This window comes from Mesocricetus auratus, unplaced genomic scaffold (genome assembly GCF_017639785.1).
Source record: "Mesocricetus auratus isolate SY011 unplaced genomic scaffold, BCM_Maur_2.0 Super-Scaffold_100013, whole genome shotgun sequence".
Classification (NCBI taxonomy): Eukaryota; Metazoa; Chordata; class Mammalia; order Rodentia; family Cricetidae; genus Mesocricetus; species Mesocricetus auratus.
In genome coordinates, this window is record NW_024429196.1 from 77,061,159 (window position 1) to 77,078,534 (window position 17,376).

General features: G+C 46.0%; 1 long non-coding RNA gene across 1 annotated transcript; it reads right to left on the reverse strand.

The window, feature by feature from the left end:
* Nucleotides 1–1,951: 1,951 nt before the first annotated feature.
* LOC121143685 lies at nt 1,952–6,212 on the reverse strand. The gene is made up of 4 exons (XR_005881002.1): nt 6,113–6,212; nt 5,324–5,401; nt 4,508–4,646; nt 1,952–4,235 (listed from the first exon to the last, which is right to left on the reverse strand). It is a non-coding gene; the product is annotated as an uncharacterized LOC121143685 (long non-coding RNA).
* Nucleotides 6,213–17,376: the final 11,164 nt, after the last annotated feature.

Below are 17,376 nucleotides of genomic sequence, written 5' to 3' on the forward strand. Positions count from 1 at the left end.
GAATATAAAGATGGCTTCTATTATGCTATCCTTATTTAGGATCTTCCCCAACTGGCAATATTTACAAGAGGTCCTATATTCCAATGATTGCTCCCGGCACTCCCTGGCGGCTTCTCTCTGCTTCCTCTCCCCAGCATTCGCCTCATCTGGTAGCCCCACCTATATTTCCTACCTGGCTACTGGCCAATCCGTGTTTTATTCATCAACCAACAAGAGAAACATATACACAGAAGGACTTCCCCTATCATCTCTCCTCTTTTCTGGCTAAATAAAAAGAAAGGTTTTAACCATAACCATAACTATCTGTCTTCAACTCCATCAAAGACCTCAGAAGGATAATATATAGACACTAGAATTGACAGAGACATCTCGCTAGAAAACATAACTAACATAAGTTTTGACTATTATAGATGACTATCTATAATCTGTATTTAATTATACATTACATTTTTTAATGAGCTGTATGAACACAATACCTAAACGAGAGGAGAAATATACCTATCAATGTTTTATTCATCAACCAGTAAGAGAAACATACATAGAAGGAGGACATCCCCCATCCTGTGATGGTGTGTGTGATGGTATGTGTGGTGTGTGTGTGTATATTGTGCATGTTGTGTGATGGTATGTTGTGTGTGTATGTGTGTGTGTGTGTGTGAAACAAGGATCTATGACATTGATTACAGAATGTAGTGTAGTCACTCACTTCTGAGTCCAGAGAGACAGAGGATGCCATAGTTCATCAGATCCCACAGCTGTCCTCATCTGGAGTGGGGGCAAACAGGCAAGAGACAAAGATTCCTTCATCAGTGTCTCTCTATCTGGGCTGTTGCCAGGCGTTTCCTTGGACACATGCCATATCTACCAGGAGGCATCACCCTCGGTTGGGTGGGTCTTCCTACCAATCATGGTAGAAACATTCTGACCTTGTAGGTTCACCTTCTAGTTGTGAAGCTGGGCCTTGGGGTAGCACTATTTCTCTGAGGGAAAGACCAGCAGGAAAGTGAATGGCTCACCCCTTCCTGTTAGGTATGAAGGCTAGAGTAAGGAATGCTATCTACCTCCACCCTGGCAAGGTACTTCCGTGTATTTTGCAATCCAAGTACTCCTCCTTGACTAGCCTTGATACCAAGGCCATTGGCCTGGGAAAAACTCATCCTGGTCTACAACTGTGAAGAAAAAACTGTTTTTGAAGTACCAGTTGCAGGAATGGTCATGAGGATAGGAAGGTGGAGTATTTTAGTTTGGCCAAAGGTCTTTGTGAGAAGGTGACACACAGACAGACATGTGGACGCTGGAATGCATCTTCTGTCCTTTCTTCTTGTACTCTTGTAAATTCTCATCGCCTACATGCCACTTATTTTGTTTTTACCTTCTGACTCGTTCTGTCAGTGTGAGCATTTGGAAGGAAAGAAATGTGTTTTGTATGTCTCTCACATCAAGGCACTGAGCTAATTTTTCCGTCTGACATCTTAGTAAGTAGTTAAATGTCTGTGTTGTCCCTGGGTCTCTGTAGTTACCCAGTTAATAGAAATCCTGCATCATTGGGCAGATGGACACACACACACACACACACACACACACACGGGGGGGGGGTAGGAGGGGAGGGGAAGGAGAAGGAAATGTAGATGTAGCCAATCCATTTAAGAGAACTGAATTGACAAGGTATCAGGAGTAAGTCATGGTGTTAGGCGTAACTGCATGTCCAGCTTGACAGCAAGTCAGTCTCTCCATGGCATCTGTCAAGTCAGGCTCCATGCGAATCATTGTCACTTCTTCCACACATCACGCCACTCTGTGCACACAGCTAGTCCTCTACAGGTCACTCTGCACACAGTAGTCCTCTACAGGTCACTCTGCACACAGTAGTCCTCCACACATCACTGTGCACACAGCTAGTCCTCCGCACATCACTCTGGGCACAGAGTTTTCTTGGTACCTGAGTGCATTTCCTTTTGTAATTTATTGACTAGGGCTCATGCTTAGAAGGAAGGGATAAAATCATCCTCCTGCAAACTGGACACAGAGCAGGCTGGACAGCAGGGACTGTTTACCACAAGTCCTGAGCAGTCTGGGGTCTGAGAGTAGAAAGTTCTTGTCAGCTTACTATCCTTGTCATAACCAGGACAATTTTCAATGCCATCATTCCTGCCTGGATAGAGTTCTTGTGATGGTGCGTCTTGGATGTTAGTGTGACACTCCTGGGTAGAGAGACCCACAGTTAAGGGCTTGCCTCCATCAGATTGGCCTGTCTGTGGGACATTAATTAATATAGGAGGATCTACTATGCTGTGGGCAGTACCATTCCTAGGCAGGGTTTTATAAAAGTAGCTGATCATGAACCTGTGTGCAAGCCAGCAAACTATGTTATTCCATGGTTTCTGCCTCAGTTCCTGGCTTCAGGTCCAGGCTCCCAGCTTCTGCCCTGGCTTCCCTTAACGATGGACCATGATCTATGAGCAGAAGTAAGATCTTTCCTTCTCCAGTTGCTTTTGGTCAGTGTTTTATGCAGCAGAGGAAGTAACTTGCACAGTCCTCAGCATGTGAGCCTCCATTATGCTGCCTGGAAATCTCATGAAACCAACGCTACCACTTCCTTGGGCTTCGTGAGTTAAGGGGCTTGTCATGCTTACAGACCTGATGAGGGACGGGGGGGGGGGGTGGCACCCTTGGAATGTGCAGGCTGACTACACGGCCTCTGTGTGACAGCACTGTCCTGAGATGGACAGCCTTCCTTGGAATTTTTACACAGTTCAGAACAGTTCTTACTGGAAACGATCCCATGCGGTCTTCTGTCTGTGTGGTGCTTTAGCACCTATGAAACGTTCTTGTGTAAAATGCTCGTGGAATAGGGCGGAGCATGTGAGAATCCTCCTCAAGCTTAGTCAGTGGGGATGTTGTCTCCCCACCAGGAGTTTAGAATTGGGGTTCCAATAGGCTGGTCAATGTTTTAAGACCTGTGAGGAGAGTGTGTGGATTTTTCTTCCTGAGGTTGTGTGGTCTCTTAGTGTTGTACTTACTAAGTGTATCCATTTTCCTTTGAATTTTTTAAGAGTTGAATAGTAGGGCCCACATCCTAGCCATGTATCTATATAAATAAATGTATTTGTGGGTACAGTATATTTTATAAAAAGGATAGATATTAGGGAACAAGGAAGGACCAGATGCAGGTGATGGACACAATTCATGAAAGAATATAAAGTTAGTTGTTTCTCTAGTTTCAACCCAGTTGTGGGAGTTTTGGGCTTTGGTGGTGGATGAGTGTATAAGAACAAGTTCAACAGTGAGGGTGTGGCTTGCAGTGTAGCGCTGTGCCACTTGAGAAGGGCTGTTCTAACCAAGCAGACATTCACTGAAACTTCCAGACTCTGCACATGGTGAATGCTAGTGTGTGATGTTTTTAGTTTTCAAGTTCTTTGTGATAAGGTTTTAATTACTAAAAAGAGACCCATAAAGAGACTAACATGAGTGTTTCCTGCCACATTCATGGAGGGCAGGGAATGCTCATTTCTGGAGATGGGATCAAAAAGACATGCAGAGGCTGAGTGTGTAGTATGTGCCTGTAATCTTATCTCTCAGGAAGTTGCAAGTTTTCAGGCAGCATTAGCTATGTAGAGAGTTGGAGCTAAGCCTTGGCCACATGGTAAGACCCTGTCTCAAGAAATAATTAAACCATCCCCCTTGACTACAACAATAAAAGAAAAACAACAAAAGCAAACCCAGAGTAGCTCAGAATCCAAAGTCTGAGTGACAGACATTCCTCCCTCCTAAGACGAGTTGCTGCTCTGACCAGTTCCTGAGAGGCCTCTTGACAATCCCCAAACCCTGGCTATTGCAGGACAGCTTTATAACTCCCTGTAACCATGCTTGCTCCAGTCTTTGCTCGGGGAAGTGATGGTAAGAGTGTTAACTTTAACAGTGTGCTTGAACGATGGCACAGGGTTGGCACCCAGGTAAAGGACCAGGTTAAGTGACTTCCTTTCTGTCTCCATGACACACTGGATAGAATGAAGGGGGTTATTTGCTGCTCGTTCAGAAGACTGGCCAGCTGCCTATCCTGATTGCAAAGCAGGGCTGCTGTTTCTTGCACTGTCCCCTGCAGGCCACACCACGTGACCTGTAACCACTCAGACACAGTCGGCCACTGTGCTCTCTTCACTCCACACTGTGTCTCTTGTTCTGGGCCAGCCATGGCACTTCCCAGATTCTCTTCCCCACGTGGATCCAACTGAGGGCTGTAAGACATGAGATACAGAAGTCAAGTGGATGTTGAGCTGCCATAGTGAAAGACAAGCGGGGCCATCTGGTCAACCTCAAGCAGCCCCCCCCCCACACATACTTCCCATTTCCCACACACTTTGTCAGGTCTGCCAGCCTACAAGAGCTTCAGGCCCTCTACCAGGCACAGAGTCACAGGCCACACAGTAGCAGATTACAAAGGGACAGCCAAAAGTAGAAGTTTCCCAGACCCCTGATAGGACCTCATATTGTACTTGGCCGGGCTTACGTGACATCAGACAGATGAAGCCAGGGACTGTCTCTTTTGATTATTCTGTTCCCATCTCGAGATCTTCACTTTCCCACATCAACGTTTCTCTGAGTACTGATTAATCTATTGGAGGATTTATGCCATATTTCCAGTAGTTCTGTTTTCATGACAGGCACATGTGAAGTAGAAATAACAACAACAACAACAACAAAACGAGGTTAAGACTTACTTACATGCGTATTTTGTGCTGCTTTAACAAAACACCTGAGGCTAGATAATTTATAATAGAAAGGCACTTCCTGGCTCAAGGTCCTAGAGGCCTGGAAGTCTAAGATCTAGGAGCCAGCATCTGGGTTTGCTTATTATATGATTTTGTTCTATTTCAGAAGCTAAAGAGGAAGCCTCATATAGACACAGCAATAAAAGGACCAATGACTGGAAAGTAGGTGTCTCAGGCCTGCTCTTCAGCCTTGGTGAATGGAGTAACCCCTCTCTTCCAAATGACTCTGTAAGGCCATTTCCCCATTCATCCCTCCTTCCTTCTTTATTTTTGAGATAGGGTCTCAGTGAGTAGTCCAGCTTGGCTCAAGACTCATGGCTGTCCTCCTAGCCAACTTCCTCAGAAACTGCAGCAGTCTGCTTCCGGAAGGGGGATTTTACCTCCACGTTCTAACCCTCTAAGAGGAAGCCATGACCTTGGTGTTTTCTACAAATACACGGGGTTGAGATGAAACATGGAAGTGATGGTGGTACTAGGGCGTGGCTCCCCTTCACTCCTTTACAGTAATGCTCTCAGTTCCGGATGCAGAATCAGGTCCTGGGCAGGGTACATACCTTGCTGAGGTGAGCTAGGTTCTCTTCATTTGCCCGGCTGTTCCTTTCCATTCTTAGATGTGTGTTGCATTCTTCTTTCTGAATGAAAAGAAATTCCATCAAAATTGCATAGAAAGCCCTTCTCTGGGATTCATAGGAACAATGACTTGAAGTTTGTTAATTCCATCCTAGCTCCCTTCATCCTAATCCATGCCACATCCCAAACCATGCCAGAGTATAGTAGAGCACAGACGCCCTTACAGCTATGAAGACTAACAGAGCATCATTTATCACAGAAGCTACAGGGATGTTTGTGCGATGCTGTACCACAGGTGTTCATCTCCCCCCAAATCTGCACTGGACAAGCAGTGTCATTAAGAAGAAAAAGCATAAAACTAATGTAATGTTTGAAATGCCGTAGATTTGAGATGAGCCTCAGGCTGGGTCAGGAGAGCCATTCCCTGCCTTCTTTCTAAACAGCATGGACTGGGAATTCTTCCCCGGGTGTCGAGGGCTGGATGCAACCTTCGTGCTCAGCCCCTGTCACAGTGCCAGCCTGTGAGAGCCAGCTCCATCTGTCTGGCCTGCAAGAGCTGGGAACTTCTGTCAAGGGATCTGAGGGACCTTCCCTCCGTGTCTGATCAGAGGGTGGGACAAGCCCAGCTCCTGACTCTGAGTGACTGTTTAGAGGACCAATCATAGGAAAAGTAGACTGCCATTAAGTCACAATAGCAAAGAGGGCTTTCAGGGTCCCCACAGAATTTGGTCAGTAATGCAATCATCACTCCAACTGCCACCCCTGCCCTTTACCCAATGTGGTCCTCTCGGCTATCAGGATGGTTGAAACAGCTGGGAGCCTTCTTGACTTCTCACTGGCTGCTCTAACACAAGCAACACAACTGAGCAAGAATACAGCTGCACGCAGAGCACGCAGAGCACGCAGAGCACGCAGAGCACGCAGAGCACGCAGAGCACGCAGAGCACGCAGAGCACGCAGAGCACGCAGAGCACGCAGAGCACGTGCTGGCAAATACCAAAGCCACTCTTAACTTCAAGCAAGGCTCTGCGGCCATGTTGTCTTGTGACAATACATGTCAGAAGCAACAGCTTGCTTAGAGTGGTGACAGCCTGCTGTGAATGAGGGTGCCCTGGGGCTAAGGCCACCTCCCAGGGGAGGACCAGTGACTAAGCTGACTTATGAGGCAGAAGAATAGCATGGGGGCTGTGATCTGGAAAGCCCCGTGGGAAGGCTGCAAAGCATGGTCATACGTAAAGAATGGGTGGACAAAGTAGGAGGCTGGACTGCCCCATCCCACTCTAGCTGAGGCGTCTAGATCTAGACATCTGTGCAGGTGTAGATGAGGGCACAGAGAGGCTCTGGAGAGCAGGGAGGTGACCTGTGGCTCATGGGGGGGGAGGCCTCCGATGCTCATAAAACACATGACACAGGAAGTCGTATGTAGAGCTGTGCTTAGCAGATAAAGCACGTTCCATGAAGCCTGTGCTAACTCTGCAAATGGTCCCCAACCTACGCTATGCGGCGTTAACTCCCTATCTCTTTGTGGAGTAGAGCTTTGTGCTGCTGACTTCGTCTGGTTTGGACTCCTTTCTTCCTTGGAAATGAGATCTCTTCACATGAACTCCCCTGCCCTTGCTCTAACTGCTTGCCTTTCTTCAGTTCTTTGTTCTGGGACATAAGAACTCGGAACACCCTCGGAGATGTGCACTGAACCTATATCCACCGATACCATCACAGTAAAATCTGCACGTCTTTTTGCTCCCATGTCGTGGTTTTCTGTAAGTTGTATGACTGCTACAGAGCCCTAAGGAAACGTAAGATTCTCTCCCCAGTTTGTCTGAGCTGTAAAGAAATCCATTTTCATTTACTGTGTGAAACAAGACCGCCACTCCGCAGTGACAATTTCAGGAGGCGTGAGGTGGTTTTGATTTTATGATTCTGCAGTCACAGGCATAAGTCTAGAGAAAAGGCAAAGTGGCCTCTCTGCCAATTTGGTACAAGATGATTTTTCTTTTAAATTCCTAATCACACTTCTTTGCTGCCCTAATTTCCTGAATTCTTCCGGGAGGTACACTCTTCCTGGTGTCCCCCTCAGGACATAAAAAGAAAGCCTTAGCTAGTAGGGATTCAGATTCCCTCCCACCTCTGAGAAGTAGATTCAGTCACAGTATAGACCAGCTTTCCAACCCTAGTGAGAGCCCCCAGACAAGCAGGTGCCAACTCCCAGCTATGGAGGATGAGACCCAGTACTCCCTGCTTTTGATGTCGCTTAAAAACCCCACACACTGAGACTGAACCCTAATGATTTTTCATTATATTTGTCAATCTATATTTTCAAGTTTTCTTTGAACTACAGAGAAAGTAAAGCAGAAGGGTATGGACCCAAGTGGGCAGTGACAGTCCCTAGGGGCAGCATAGAGTCATGAGTGCTCAAGGACCCTCTTTGAGGAAGACCAGCATCTGATATAGCTATTGGTAAAATAGACAGATGGTATCCCACTTGGTTTTGCAAAGCTGCTTCCGGGTCTGGTTCTTCTGTCCTCCGAGTGACCTGTGTTGGCTTTTTAGGTGACCCACTCAGACTATAACCAGACTTGTAGAACAAAAACCCTGTCTCTGACATCTCCAACATGCTAGGGCAGCCCAGCGTCCCAATGTGTCAGTTAAATTGAACGGCAAGGAGAAGAGGGTGCTAAGAAGAAAAACCCAGTAACCCCAGGTTTGTCTTCAGGGTACTGACATAAGCTTAAGCTTTCAATAGAGAAAGAATGGGGACAAGGGACAGGGGACAAGAAGCATGTTTCATTTAGTCATTCTGGTCTAGGTGGGGCTGGCAGGTCAGTTGAAACATTGGTTCTGCAAAGTGTCTAAGATGTCCTTAGTGTTTCACAGTGTGGGGCATAAGCTCTCACCATGAGTTGGGCACTGCCACCCCAGGGTACACTGTCCCTCTTGTGGTATCCGTCCTTGTGGTGAGAGGTCTGTCCCGTGCCACTCTGTTCTTCCTGGAACCTGAGGTAACTGCAGGGTCAGGACAATGACTAGTCGATGTGATATGGTGGGCTATGAGGTAGGCTATGTAGAGTCACACAGATGACAGAGCCAGGACAAAGGAGACAGACGCAACAAAGATAGAGATGCTTCGTGCTGTTTCTAGGTAGCTGGGGGGCTCCAGTGATGAGTGGATGGCTTTTACCAAGAGTGGCTTCTAGCCTCTGTCCATGAGAGTGCCGTGGCCTCTGTCTGTGTTCTCAGTGCCCTGCGTGAGGCTGGATAAACGACTCTGTGACACACCTCCAGAGTCACTTGACCAGGTCACGGGGCAGTGTGACCAGCTCTTCCTGGCTTATCTTGTCCTAAGTCATCTCAAAGATGTGTGTAAAACAGGTTGGTGTCCCTGTTTCCTTGTTATTTCAACCACATTTGTTGAGTTGAAGTTTGTATCTAGGAAACAATGGTTTTCATGGTAATCTCTCCTCTAAGGCTCCCAAGACAGCGTATGTGCCGATATTCACTTAGCTCTAAGTTATAGGAATAGTGGTATTTTTGTAAAACACCATCCTCATTGGGCCTCTCTCCTATTTTTCAGATGCATGGCTTTGTAAACACATATCCAAATGAATATTGGACATTTTGTTCCTTTCCTCTTTGCCCACCTGTGTCGGAGGAGAGGAGTGGAGTCACAGGTCACAGACATTTCCTGAAAGGTGCTCTGCTCTGACTGTAAAATGGGAACCATGCTTGCAAGGATGAAGACACAGAGTGAGACACTGTGCAGTGTCCTCCTGTAGGCTACCAGACTAAAGAGAGCACCATGCTGTGTCCTCCCGTAGGCTACCAGATCGTTCAACAGTGATCCCCAAAGGACTGGGCTTCTCCCAGAGGTCTCATGCTGGGAACCTGGAGGAAGCCAGAATAGAAATTTGTCCTGTAGAGATTTCACACAACACAGACAACTTTTCAGAGCACCTTGTAAGAGACACTGGGGCAGGGACAAAGATGCCAGGCAGGACCACACTTTAACCAGGATGGCTTAGCTGTATATGCCTCTTTGCCCTCTATTTAAACCCAAACCTTATTCAACCCCCAAAATGGACTTGGGGGTCACTGAGCCTCTTCATTTACTGTTTTTGCCAGTATGGTCACACTGATTATATTAATCTCTCCTCTGTGCTTCAAGTGACCCAGCCCACCTTGGTGGAGATACAGGTAACCAAACTTTACCCTCGAGGTTGTGGTACAGAGACGGTTTTGCCCAGAGCTGCGTTTCACTCTGGCACCTACTGCCCTGTGACCTACGCAACCCACTGAGTCTTCCAAGCTTGGGGTTTTCACCAGTAAAGGTCTTGATTATGCAAGGTCATAGGGTTAGTGGGAAGATTATGTTAGTGTAAATCAGAAAGTGCTTGGCAATAAACTCACAGAATATTAAGGACCTTGCAGCTAGGTCTATGGGCAGGTACAGGGCTGCCCAGGCTTATGAGATGCTGACCCCAAGACTCGTGTGGGTTTGGTTTTGGATTTATTATTAGGAAACTAAATATCAGCTTTCTTCAAGGCATTAACCAGCTCACCAAAGTGAGAAGTGAGAACACAATTGGCCATTCTCACAGGGCAAATTGTACCACAAAGCAACTGTTTTGGACTCTATACCTTTCTTCTGCTAATTCTTAATCCACTTGTAATATCCTTTGTGGATGTGCCACAGGTAATATAATGTAGTGATGATCCTGGCTCTTTCCTGCCCAACTCTGTACACACACACACACACACACACACACACATACATACACACACACCACATATAATATATACACACAAATACACTGTAGTATATATCCATTGGGATAATTATATGCATAATATTTTTGCAGCCCACTGTGGTACAGTGTCAATACCTTTTGTGTCAGTCAAGATTGCATGGTGTGAAAGTTGACTTTATGAATTGCTTGAAATTTATTTCCAATTTTTATATTTCCTGAGTGACATTTTGATAAAGATCTTGACATGTGTATCTTTGTATACAGCCATCAGGTTCTTATAAAACTGTCTAGACACAGGAGCTTCGTGTCAAAGGATATGCACATTTTTATAACTTTTATTCCATCGTGCCAACTTTTCCATCAGAAACTCCAGATCAATTTATACTCCTGTAGAAGGGCTCTGCCAACTGAGGTGTCTTCGCTTAAAAACCGCACGCCAGCTGGAAGATGAACGCAGTTTCCCGTCCTCCTTTGATTTACATATCTGTGAACATTTTCACACCTTTGTGGCCTCCACTTCCAGAGTGAAAACAGAATGGTGGGATGACACTGAGAACGTAGTTTTCAATAAGTCTCTTTAGCTCCTGGAACTCAAAGGGAAGTACGAGGAGTCCACGGCAGTAGATTAATTACTGTCTCACGGTAGAGACCACATACAACAGAGCACACCGAGTCTAGGAGACACCATGTCTGCTGAGTTCTGCTAGTAAACAGTAATTGAGAATCTAGGGCCTGGAATAGCTTCTGCAAGGGAGTAAGAGAAAAGTCCTCCACCTTAAAATGTGAAGGCTTAGAGGAATTTTGAGAACTCTTCAGGGATCTTGGGGAGGCATCTCTGTCATAGAATAGCAAGGTGTAATGGTCACACACACGGGCACTCGAGAAGCCTGTCTGCCATCATTTCTGTCCCCATACTCACCAAAAGCCTCGGCTCTAAGGCACAACATTCAAAATGAAAACCTCAGAAGGAAATCCTGCTAGGACATAATTACCCCAGGAGGTTGCCTATAGCCCACTGCAGGGTAGACCTCATTCAAGCTCATATGATTATCCTGCCTGTGATAAAATGAATGAGGAGTTGGCATGTCAGTGTGTGTGTGTGTGTCTATATGTGTCTCTCTGTGTGCTCAATTATAAAAGCCCATGGGAAAACTTCTGATTGGAGAGTCCAGGCCAAGGGTGGACAGCACCATCCCTAGGCAGGTGGGTCCAGGCTGGAAAAGAACACTAAGTCTGAGGTGGAGCAAGCCAGGAAGCAGCCTTCCTCTAGGTTTCTGCCTGAAACTCCTGCCCGGGCTTCCCTTGATGAGGTTCTGTCAACTATTAGATCAAACAAACATTTTCCTGCCCAAGTCGCTTTTGGTCAGTGTTTTCCAACAGTAACAGAGACACACACCAGCATGCATAGCAAGTAAAGTCATACATGTTGGTTTAAATTTTTGGTTTTGACAGCCACCGTAGAGCATTGGGTTCCACAGAGATGGCACCCAGTAAAAAAGAGCTGGACAGGCACCAGGTGACTTTGCTTCTCGCAGGAAAAGCAGCTGAATACGGCCAAAAGGGATTCTAAAAAGCCAAGCGGCAAAGCATTGTGATGGTTAACATCATGTTTTTAACTTACTGTGCTTGAGAGACCAAAAAGGGAAAATGCCTCTAGCATGCAAGTCCCTGGCAGCCCAATCCTTTCTTTCCAGAAGTTGAAGGCTGTAGGTGAGCCCTACAGAAGGCTTTTTAAATTGATTTGCAGTTCTTGCAAGATGGTAGCTGACAGGCTAACTCTATTCCTGCTTTTGTAATCAAGCTTGTTTCTCTACCTAAAAAGATGACTAGGACAACTGCAAAACACACATTAAAATAAGCCCCTGCCGACTGACCGGGTGGTGGTAGTACACACCTTTAATTCCAGCACTTGGGAGGCAGAGGTAGGTGGATCTCTGTGAGTTCTAGACCAGCCTGGTCTACAAGGGCTAGTTCCAGGGCAGCCTCTAAAGCCACAGAGAAAACCCTGCCTTGAAAAACCAAAACCAAAACAAAACAACAACAAAAAAAGCCCCTACCTGCAAGTATGCAGAACACAGGTAATCTTGTAGGGTTTGCCTTTATAAGCCCTGGGCTGACATGGCTAAATGCTGCTCCTTGGGGAGTGTTCTCCAGTCCTGATACCAATCAGACCAGGTGCCAGTATCTAAACCAGCAGTTCTCAACCTCCCTAAAGCTGAGACATTTCAACATAGTTTCTCGTGTTGCTTCTTCATGTTGCCAACCATACAATTATTTTGTTGCTACTTCATAACTGTGATTTTGCTGCTGTTGTGAATCATAATTTAAATATTTTTGGAGAGAGAGGTTTGCCAAAGGGGGTCGCGACCCACAGTCTGAGAAACGCTGGTCTAAAAAAAAACCCTCATTAAATCATCTTTGTTGTCAGGACCTGAGTCTCTGAATGGCCCCACACCCGTGCATGGTCGTCACATGCGTTCTTTTGCAAGCGTGCTGGAAGGAGAAGCTCGACAGCACCCGGATGTCAGTCATTCCCTCAGAGCACTCTGTGATGCTCTCTCACTGGGGGGGAGACCATGTTTGCCCGCTGAGGAAAAGGAAGCCTTTGAAGACATGGCCGATGTGGGCAAGACCCATTAGCAAAGAGAGATGGACGTTTCTCCCTCCCAAAGTGTGAACCAAGGGTTCAAAGATCCCAGTGTGCCCAAGAGGCCCTCAGCCGCCGTGTTCTGTTCCGAGTATCAGAGATTCAAAGGTGGACATCCCGGCTCAGCCCCTGGGAGAGAGTTGGGGGGCAGAGCGGCTGCAGACGGCCTCAGGAAGAGAAGGCTGGTGGGGACACAGGGAATGGGAAAAGGACTTTGCTGCCTGCACAGCTGGAGGAAAAATTGGCGCAACCAAGGGGAGTTGTCAAGCCGGAGGGAGCCAGGAAGAGGAGGAAGAAAAGGGTGAATAAGGTGATTATTGCACGTTTTTTCCCCCTTGTCTATAAAGCATTTAACCTTCTGTACACAACTCAAACCTCTTTGCTATGGGATTTCCTACCCGGTTCTCCGCCGCCTTGTCCCAAATGAACACATGGACGCTGCATTAGTTATGAAACTGGTGGCTAATGCTTTGGGCTTCTTCTTGGCTAGCTCTGTCTTAATTATTAACTCATGATTACTAATCTATGTGTTTCTACATGGTCTTGTCTTACCGGAGAACGCCAGACTCGAGTCCTCTCTTCCCTGGGCTCACATAAGGACTCCTCTCCACCTACACTTCCCAGAATTTTCCTTGTCTCCTAGCCCTGCCTACCTTCCTGCCTAGCCAATCAGTGTTTTATTCATCAACCAATAAGAGAAACGTATTCAGAATAATGTCCTCCCATCACCTCTTAAAAAAAAATAGTTGAAATTTGAGGCCATGTAGGTCTGGACTTTGAACTCTAAGGTGTAAAGTTAATGCACTAATGGATATGTCTTTATATACCCTTGTCCCTTAGTACTTGGAATAGCCACTAACCTTGCCTGGTACATTTCGGGATCTGCAAATTATCATAGAAGTTTACATCCAGTTCTTTGTTTGTTTGTTTGTTTGTTTTGTTTTGTGTTTTTCAAAACAGGGTTTCTCTGTATAGTCCTGGCTGTCTTGGAACTCACTGTAGACTAGGGTGGTCTTCAATTCAGAGATCCGCCTGCTTCTGCCTCCCGAATGCTGGGGTTAAAGGTGTGCGCCACCACTGCCTGGCCTAAATCAGGTTCCTGGTACAGAGTGAAAATTAGTTATATGTGGGGAAGATAGTAGATTCTTTAATCTCTTTTATGACTGATGTATTTCTTATGAAATAGTTTTATTAGCTGAATACCATTCTGTAGCTGTAAGAAAATAAAAAAAAAAACTGCAGCTGTTTTGTTGATGCTCTGAGTGCTTGTAAATACAGTTATAATGAGGCTGTTTAAAAAAAGTAAAATTTCATTTTCTCAGTTATAGTTGGCTTGAACTCTAGAAAGGGTGTTGGTATGTGCACATGTGTAGATGAACAGTGCTGTGTGTGAAAATGCATCCTGTGCAAGTGTGCATGGAGGCATGAGTCTGGATCTTCCTAACGTTTCTCCACTAATTATTTGAGCCAGGGTCTTGCAGCCAACCCCAAGCTCTCTGCTACAGCCAGTTTCGGTGACCACCTTGCTCTGGGGGACCCCAGTTTCCACGTCCAGAAGCTGGAATTACAGGCAAGCTGCCATACCCTCCCGGCATACGCTATGGGTTCAAACACGGGTCTTCCGGCTTGTGTGGCAAGTGCTTTAACCACCTCCTGAGCCCCTGCTGAGTTTTTATCTTGTTGTTTTTGTTTTTTAATTTGCTTGCTAGGCTCTTGTTTTTATGAGCTTCCTTTTATGTCAGTTGCCATTTTTCTGTGGGGATAATGCGTTTATATCCACTCATAAAATATTAAAAGCATTATTGTGCGTGCCGCGTTTGAAGTTTAAATTTTTCTTTGCTGTTTAGTTCTTTTACTGTTTATTTTTGCTCATGTAGGATCCTTCTCCTTAGTTTCTTCATTTGATTTTATGTTTTTGAGTCCCCTCCCACAGGACACAGGTGCTCATCTGAATTTTGTTCTGACTGGCTGGTGGTTTTGTTTTCCATTGTCCATAGTGTGTTCCCCAGTGGGTGACATTATATAAATCTCTAATTTAAAAAATGAGTAAATCCTAACACGATTGAAAAGGGCAAAACATCCCTCCCTGACCTGTCTTTCTTCCTATATTCATTCCATAACTGGGCCTGGTTTTGGAATTCCTATTTATTAATTTTTGTTTTTAAGTGACATATAAAGTGTAGTGTGTATCGATGAGAGAGCACACTGTTTTTACATGTGTATACTGTGTAAGTTTAAGTACATTTAAACATATCCACTGAGACATTTGTCATTTGTGATCATGTTAGGGTCCGAGATCCCGGGAATAATCCACCTCAAAAGACCAGGTTCTAGCAAGCCAAAACTTTATTTAGAACAATAACAGGGAGGCATCAGGTTTGGGCTCCCGACCATGTCCTTGAGGTGGGGGGGCAGAAGCCAGGTTTAAAGGAAAAAAATCACAAAAGGACTCTTTCAGAGTCCCATCCAATCCTAATGTAATAGGGAGAAGTGGCTGGGGACTTCACATAATGGCACCTTCCGGCCTATCAGGAGCCCAGACTCGGCTCTGGACCGACCACTCAGAAGGGAACTCAGCATTTGTGGTTTGGTCTCATTCTAGACACTTTGTGCCAGGGGGTTAGTGGTTGCAGTCCAGCCTCAGGAAATGATGAATAACAGCTCAGAGTAGAACAAACTGGAACAAAATTGAGTTCCTGTTGCCGCCTGGGGTCTAACATTCTCCCCTATTCTAGTGGTTCATCAAATCACTGATTCCTTCAGGGGACCATACTGGGTCCCCAGGACTAGGAACTTAACTTTATTAATCCTCTTTTGAATAAAGTGAGAGACAGAGTTCAGCAGGCAAGGGGCACATAGTATAACTAACAGAATTAAAGCTGAAGGCCCCATTGCTCCCATTATTGGGGTGGCAATCCGTGGTAACCAGTAGAAAAGGGATTAGAACCAGCCCTGTGTAGCTGATTGGGTTGTTCCTTTCTCTTCATCTTTTTCTGAGCTCAGGCTTTCTTTGATTGCTCCTGTTTGGTTAGCATAGAGGCAGCACTGTTCTCCAGGGGCTATACAGAGTCACCCTTGTTGCAGGATGACAAGGTCCAACTCTTTCCAGTTCTGTAGAATCCAGGGGTTAGATGGCCCATGGAGTGTTCTAGGGTGGCCAAGTCTGCATCAGTCTGACTCCCCACAGCCCAGTAATGTAGCTCTCCCTTAATGAGGGCTGCAATGTGGCACCTACACCGGCTACTCCTGCCGCCCAAGACCTACTAGCAAGGGGATTAGGATAGATGCAGCCCGAGGCAGCGCTGAGAGGGGCGAGGTTGAGATGCTCCCACCGCCTTTACTGTAATAACACACTTGGGGAAGGAGTGTGACCAAGATGCAGAACTGGGCGTGTCCGGACACAACAAAGAGAGTGAGCCTGGAGAAGCAAGCAAGCCAAACACCCTGGGTGGTACCAAGAGGAGTGTGGAGTTTCCGGGATCCTGGGGCTGCAGTTTAAGCAGCTAGGTACTGTATTAACCCGGGTGGGTTATGCCCACACTAGTGGGATCTTTAATTGGAGCTATTTTAATGGTGGGTTTCTGTTGCCAACTAGAATCTAACAGTCAAATATCACAGACCCTCCCCTATGACTTTTTGCAATGTGCATTGTGCTTTTGTTGTTGTCACCCTACTATGCACTGGTACACAGGAGTCTGTGGTTCTTATTGATGACTTAGTCTCCATCGATGATCGCCATTGATCAGCCTTATCATGCCCCCCTCCCCAGCTCTCTGTGAATCACCATTCTACCCCCAACGGCTCTGAGATCAGCATCTTTATATAGCACAAGGCCCTGGGACGCTCATCTTTCTATGCCTATCATACTTCACTTTACATAAGTATTTCACTCATATTTCATTTTTATTCTTTGAAATTTTCATACATTTCATATCCATTCCCAGCTGCTTCCTTCCAATTCCACCTGGGGTCCCCCACTCCATCTCCCTCCCAATTTTATATCCACTCTTTGCTCACTTGTCATTAATAACTCTCTGAGCCTCTTCAGTGCTACCTATATGTGCATGGGTGTGCGGCCATCTGCTGGGGCGTGATCCCATTTCCCAAAGGAGTGATTCTCTCCCTCGGCAACCACCAGTCGACAATAGCTACTGCGACAGACCCTCTCTCATCTCTGTGTTAGCATTTTGGCTAGCTTGATCTTGTGCAGGCAACCAGAGATGCTTGTGGGTGGATGAGTGCAGCAGTGAGGTCACATCTGGAAGTCTACAGCTCTCCTCCCCATCTGCAGACTTTTACACTCTTCCCACAACCTCTCCACAAAGTCCCCTGAGCCTTGGATGGCAGTCAGTTGGTAAAGATGTCCTGTCCACAGCAGAGCATCCGGAGGTCTTTGTTCTCAGCACTTTGACTAGTAACAAAGCCTCTGCATTAACTGCAAAAAGGAGCTTCCTTAACGAAAGTTGGGAGCAACTCAAGTAATATGTATAAATATAAACATTTAAAGTGAAGTTTGACTGCAATGGCCATTTAGCAAAATAACAATAGTAGGTTCTCCACAGCACCTATAATCCGGCCCAGCCATGGTCTTTGACCAGGTTTGCAGCCGTGAATTTTGTCCTTTGAAGCAGACCTCATATCCAGC